Genomic DNA, 7,120 nt, shown 5'->3' on the forward strand with positions numbered 1-7,120 from the left:
GTCTGTGGTCATCCTCTATCATGCCTTAATATATATGACGTTGAATAATAAGGCAAATTAAAAGAGGTTTTCTAATATTTTATAACATTTTAAAACATCCTGTAAATCTGTCAATGCAATTTATTTAAACTATGTTTACTGTAATTTTGTCCATAAGCGTCAACATTTTGATGCACTGTCTACCTCATAAACGTAAAAAGCGTAATAAACGTCGTAAAAAAATGTATTTTTCAATTTTGATTATTCAATTTTTTCTTATTTATAATAAACTATTTCTCTTAGTGGAAAAGGGAATTAATAATCTACGATATAAATACAGTGTGTTTATAAATCGCGGCTGTGAAATGTAAAATGTTCATTGGTTTTTTTTTAATGTATTTATTCGTTCTAAACTTTATTTTCCTAAAAAAAAAAAATAGGAAGCAAAAAACAGTATCACTTACAACGTCAAAGACGTTTTGGCACAACAGCCATATTAATGCCAAACGATACAATCGTCACGGAATAGTAAACCATTTCTGACAGCTGTCAAAGTGACATAAGTGACGTTAATCAACAAGTTTTATTTTCTTTGTTTTTTTGTTGCCTTTAACTTTAAAGGCTTTAAAAATGTGTGAATTTATAATATCGAATAGAATAACTAACGGCATTACATAAAGTAATATATCTACTTATCTAGTAATACTTACCATGGGATTCTGAGACAAAAATCTATATATAAAACATATCTCTGTCATTATCTATATATATAAAAGAAAGTGGTGTTAGTTACACTATTTATAACTCAAGATAGGTCGAACTGATTTAGCTGAAAATTGATGGGGAGGTAGCTTAGAACTAGGAGACGGACATAGGAACTTTTTTATTTTATGTGCATTTTTTTTATTCCGCTCGGACGGAGTCGTAATTAAAAACTAGTCTTTAATAAAACAGAGATAACAGTATGTTTTAAATATAGATTTTGTTCTCAGAAACCTACGATTAATGATAATTTAAATGCAAAATTAACGATCATTAAAAATATTGCAACATGCTGTGAAGTGTCAATTCGTAATCTCGGAAGGCTGTTATCATTTTCACTGCACAAAAGCATTAATATGTCGATTTTAGTACTACATGGAGATAAATAAATATAAATTAATGTCTCCTACGAATAAGGGTCAATATACAAATAGACTACTTTTCCATTTTAGTCCTCTTTCCCTTCCCACCCTTCTTATTAGGAAAGGATGGGAAGGGGAAGTGGATTTGGGGGAAGAGGGGACGCATATAAAGGAGAAATATCCTCTGTCTGTGTGTCCCCTTCTCTGTTGATTAAAGGTAGTGATGCAACGGATGTCTGTTTCCGTTTCCGCAAGTGCGGAAGTTCCGCACCCTTTTCAACATCCGTTTCTGTTTCTGTTTCCGCAACTTTTATAACGGAGATAAAACGGAACTTTACGACACCTGAGAGATCCAAATGCGCGTCGCGAGACGCGCAGTCCGCGCGCAGCCTTTCGGCACTTGTCGCATTTGTTTGTTTACGTACTTTTTCGTGATTTTAAGCGCGTAATATTTTCTGCTGCTGTTTGAAGCAATCAGCTTCTCTTGCTGGAGTTGACTGTCTAGTTGTCCATATAAAATTTGACAACTGGCAAAATGTGACTATTTCATACTAACGAGTTATTAAATGTGCTTTTGAATAAGTGATAACCATGCAATATATCATCATCATTATTATCATCACCTCACTATACATCCCCACTGAGGGGCTCGGAGCCTACCCCAAATTTGGGGTGATTAGGCCATAGTCAATCACACAGGCCCAGAGCGGGTTGACTTCACACATATCATTGAAATTTTTCTCAAATATGTGCAGGCAGCATCACTATGTTTTCCTTCATCGTAAAAACGTCGGATAAATGTACATATCTAAATCGAAAAACACATTGGTACATGGCGGGATTCGAACCCAGGACCTGCAGATTGCAAGTCAAGTGCCACGAGCCACCGACGCCTAATAATTATATCTTTTTCTAATCTAGATTTGGTGTATTTGATACTTAGCACATTCACTGTTTACAAAATAAAAAAAGGTAACAGCTGAGAGCCAAAACTTTTTATGGTAAATTTTTATTTAGTATCTGGGAATGTTTGAACATATAGACAGATTAATAATGTTATTATAATTATTTTAAAAAAAAAACACATTTTTTGCATTTGAGCACTAGGGATCATCATTTTGAGCACTAGGGATGGCAATGGTTTAGTTCACTAATATGTAGATATTTGTTCCACTATTGCATTTCTATGTACTAATATGTTACAAGATTTTGACAAAGTCAAGTTTTTCATCAAATTCCAGAATATTGAGTAAAACATGTAAGGATACTAATCAAAACCAGCTTTTATCTTCTCGGTTCAAGATCTTGTAACATTTCATACACACCCACACATACACACATGTGTCATAGCATTGTCACTACATTATTCCCACAACAAGAAGAGCTGGACTACGAAATACCCGCAAACGCCGCCGAAGTCCCTGCGATCACGAACGAGGAATTCGTAGGCGCCTACAACGCAATAAAGAATAAGAAGGCGCCGGGTATGGATCGCATCCCTAACGTAGCTCTGAAGGCGGCAATGAAGGGAGAGCAAAATGGGTTTCAGGAGGTATTTAACAGTGGTCAGCAGTGAATGTATTAATAAAAAAATATATTTGTTGTTTTACAACACGAGTGGTTTGGCGAACATTAATTTTTAAATAGTGTAATTTTGTTTCCTGAAAATAAATTAAAAAAAAACACGTATTTTAACTTATTGAAGCACAGTAAAAATACATACATTGAAGGCTAAAGGACACCGATATCCAATGCCTTAATAAATTAAAAACGAATACAAACTGACTTTCGAAAAAAAAATTTTTTTGTAAATATGTTTTTTTTATTTTTTACACTTCTGTTTCCGCATCCGTTTCCGTTTCCGTTTCTGCTAAAATTTATTTTTGACATCTGTTTCCGTTTCTGGTTCCGGTAAGACACTTCCGTTGCATCACTAATTAAAGGTAGGCAACGCATCTGCATTTGCGGATGTCTATGGGCAACGGTCGCCTCGCTATTGCGGCGAATCCTGCCCGTTTGCTTGTTTGCCATCTTAATATAATAAAAAATATAGGAAAATAAGCCGCATAGACCTTTTTACTTTAGCAATAAAATACACATTTACATTCTGTAAATGTGTATTTGTGTTCAGTACATGTTAAGTAAACTAAGAGGTAGATTTTAACATAAAAAAGTTAAAATCATCAATTAGTTACTTTGGCCCTTACATAGGACACATTGATATAACAGTAGGTCTCCACTGCGGATTCATCGGCCGTGTATTTCTGACAAAATCTCCATTGACATATTGTCATCTCGTGTTTTGACAAAAATGACAAGGATGACAATATGTTCTATACAGAGATGTGAAGGCTGTTTATATGACTGGCAGTGGAAACTAACCTTAAACAGCTATAAAGCTTAACTATCTAATAATAATAGTACAAATTAATAGTGTTGAAATTAGAAATATTAACATGCCATAAATACAGGATGTTCCTTTTTATGAGTTTTTAATTTCACAATATTCGTAGGATAATGTGCCTTATGTACTATGTTTCAAAGGTTAATATAGATTAGCTAGCAATTAAAACTCCATGTAGTACTGTGGATTTCCACTGCAGTTATAATTGTATTAATATTGTTGTCTCTTTTTTTCAAAGTGAATGAAAGAGACAGTAATATAGTACAAAAATCAGTGCAGTTTTAAGGTAACTTTGCTTGCTACGTCTCAACGCTTTCGATATAAATTTCTTCTCTATATAAATATAAGATATATTCGATGTTGTTGATAGTTGAAGGTAGTATTTATTAATGTGGATTTTCATTGATGAAATTTATAGAAAAACATAAATAAATTCCTTAAAAATAACTGAGATTTAATTTATGGTTTTGTAATCGTGTTTCCGCAGTGGAAACGCACGCTTAGTTTTGTATATAGTGTGGTTTTTATTGTTTGTAATATTGACGCTTCATTGACAATTTTTATCAGCCTGTATATATCTTGCTCTCTTTTTCATTTGTGGATTTTATTATCTCCTAATTCTTGAACTCTTTTTTTTATATTTGTTAAAAAACTTTTTTTTATAACTGTCATTGTTTAACTGACAGAATATTTAAACCTTGAGTTTTAACTGTGCAGTTAAAACTGAAGGTGTACAGCGGACTTTACTACAGTCCTGTAAGTGTTCAGATAAGTTTTTTTTATTAAAAATAAAATATTTAAAAAACTAACATGACATTTTTTGAACATTTTTAATATGTTAGTTATCACATTTTTTTTTCTAATTTTTTAAGCATAATGAAAGCTTAAAAAGCTTAGATTTTTTCGTTATTTGTTTGTTCTAGTCAGACTTGTGAAAGTATGATTTTTAGAACTGGCGTAATAATTTTTTTTAGTAATGTCAATTGGTATATTTCATTTTATTTGTTTTTTTTTTTTATCCTTTCACTGTAGTGAAGCTACACTATCCCTGGATGACATAGGGTATGTTTTTTTAGTTTTTTTTTTAAATCCGCGCGGACAAAGTCCCTGGTAACTGCTAGTTGTTTTATATAATTAGTGTATTTTTAGTGCTAATTATAGTGGATTATTTGTAAAAAAAAAAGATTTTTGCGATAAAATTTGACAATGAAGCGTTGCATTCCTTTTTGTACAAGTACGGGTTTTTTTTTGGTTGTTTTTTTTTTATAGTAACCTAAATCTTTAAAATATAATAATGTCATTTAAAGACAATAAGCATGTTTCTTGTATAATATTATTATTAATGTTACTGTTGTGGATAAAAAATATTGATATAAAAAAATTGCAGCTTGTATATTTAAAATTTAAAAAAAAACATCACAATGCTATCATATCTGGCCTATTTTGAAAGCAATATTAAAGGTTGCAAAGTTTCGTTTAATATAGGTGTTTTTTTTTAAATGAAATAAAGACAAAATCACACCTCGTAATATGTTGGCATTCCAACTATTTACAAATGTTATATTTCTTTTATTTTTTTTATGAATTTGTTTTTTAATTGTTTAATAAGTTTTATAATGCAATTGTGTTTGATTGAATCAAATTATATTTTTAATGTTTTAATTTTGTTAGCTTTGGCTGTGTGATCAAGATACCTTTGCCCGCTTAGCGAAAAAAAATGCAACTGTCATTAATGTCAAATGTTGTTTTTTTTTTACTATTTTTATTTAGTTATTTAATGCAATGTAATCTTGGATATCATGTACAATTAATTCAATGCTTTTTTTAAAGTACTTAACTGTTGTAATTTTAATATTGCCAATTATTTAATACAATTTTTACTGGTGCGTTGTTTTTTTTTTTATTGTATAAAATTTTTAAGCTGTGAATTCCAGTTTTAACGTAATTCGATTGGTATTGTTAAGATTTTTAATTAACTTTTATTATAGTTATGGGTATAGGAATTATTGGTGATATTTGTAAAAATATTTTCAACGTATTTTTATCTAATGCTGTAAAAGTGCCTTTATAACATTTGTTTTTATGTCCAAGAGAAAATTAATAGGCTCTAAATAAAAATGGTTTAATTTTATATAAATAAACATACACACATGGTAACTAACGAGAGTAAATACATATGTTTTTTTTTTTTGCTTTTTACAATAAAAAAAAACCTGTGCCCTTTTTAATATCATTTCTATTAATCAATTTAGCATTATCATATTCAAATCAGTACAAATAAAATATAAAATAATGCTTAGTAACCACTTTAAGGAAATTTAAACTTTTTTTTTTTACAAATGTGATTTTAATAATTTTCGTCTATATTCCAACTTATTTTAGAGTCGTATAATTTTTACAATGTTATAAGGGCGTTTGCTTCTACATATATGAGGGCCTAGTACAAATATTTTCAGTACGTAATTCCGTAACGTCATCTACAAAATATGTCAAAATTTGTATGAGACGATACCATGGCAATTGTCAAAAATATTCGTGCTAGGACCTTAATTTAACAAATCGATTTGTCAAAACAAAAAGTCACAAAAGCAATAAATAATTATCATTGAATCAATCTATGTAGTGTTGATAAATGACAAATCAGTTACGAGTTATTAATTAATTAACATTTTTCAATAAATTTACAATAAAAAAGTGTCCTTTATACATCTAAAATGATGTTCCATTTTCGAAAACAGCACATTTTTTTTAAATGTCAAATGTCATTTATTAACACTGCCAAGCCAAATAACCTAATTAAACTGACTTACTAAAATAATTTTAAGGAAAGTTATATACAATATAAAATGTCTTATTTATTAATAAAGGCTTCTCAATAAGTAACTATAGGCTAACGCGACAGCAAGTTACCGTGCTATTAAAATTTTGTTATGTGGTTTTGTTTACTAGCTGCATATAAGAAAATAATAAAGAAAAAATCAAGTTAATTGACTTTTATTTACTGAAATACCATTTTTATATTACCCGTTTTGGTTGAGTAATAAATAAATCTTAAGATATTCTTAAAGAAAGTTCACAACCAATGGGAAATTCAACTATGTTAAACACACTTCATTTAACTTTTTTGGCGAAGTGTTTCCGTGTAGACATGACAGACTCGTTATGTCATTCATATCAACTAATACCAAAATAATCGTGTGTAAAAAATATGATTTCATAATTTTCTTTTACATTTTTGAATTTAACTCTTTTGTAATTTTTACATGGTAAGCAAAATATAACATTCTCTTTGGTAAGCAAATGTTAAATAAGTATTATTGTAAAACGGAACGTAGACGTACGTTCAGAAATCTTTAGTCTTTGCTTTACAATAAAATTAATGTTTTTATAGAATTTAAATTAAGTAACAGTTTTATCATAATTGTGTGTGAAGAAAATAGAAACACATTTTTTTTAATATCTATCAATTTTAAAAACACACTATAAAGAACTTAAAACATATAAAAAAAAATTCTCCAAGTTTCAGAACGCATTTTATCAAACAATGATTTGGCAAGTTGATTAGAAATAAAGAAAGAAAGAAAGGATAGTGCTAACAGCAGTTTTTCAATAA

This window comes from Papilio machaon, chromosome 26 (assembly GCF_912999745.1).
Source record: "Papilio machaon chromosome 26, ilPapMach1.1, whole genome shotgun sequence".
Classification (NCBI taxonomy): domain Eukaryota; kingdom Metazoa; phylum Arthropoda; class Insecta; order Lepidoptera; family Papilionidae; genus Papilio; species Papilio machaon.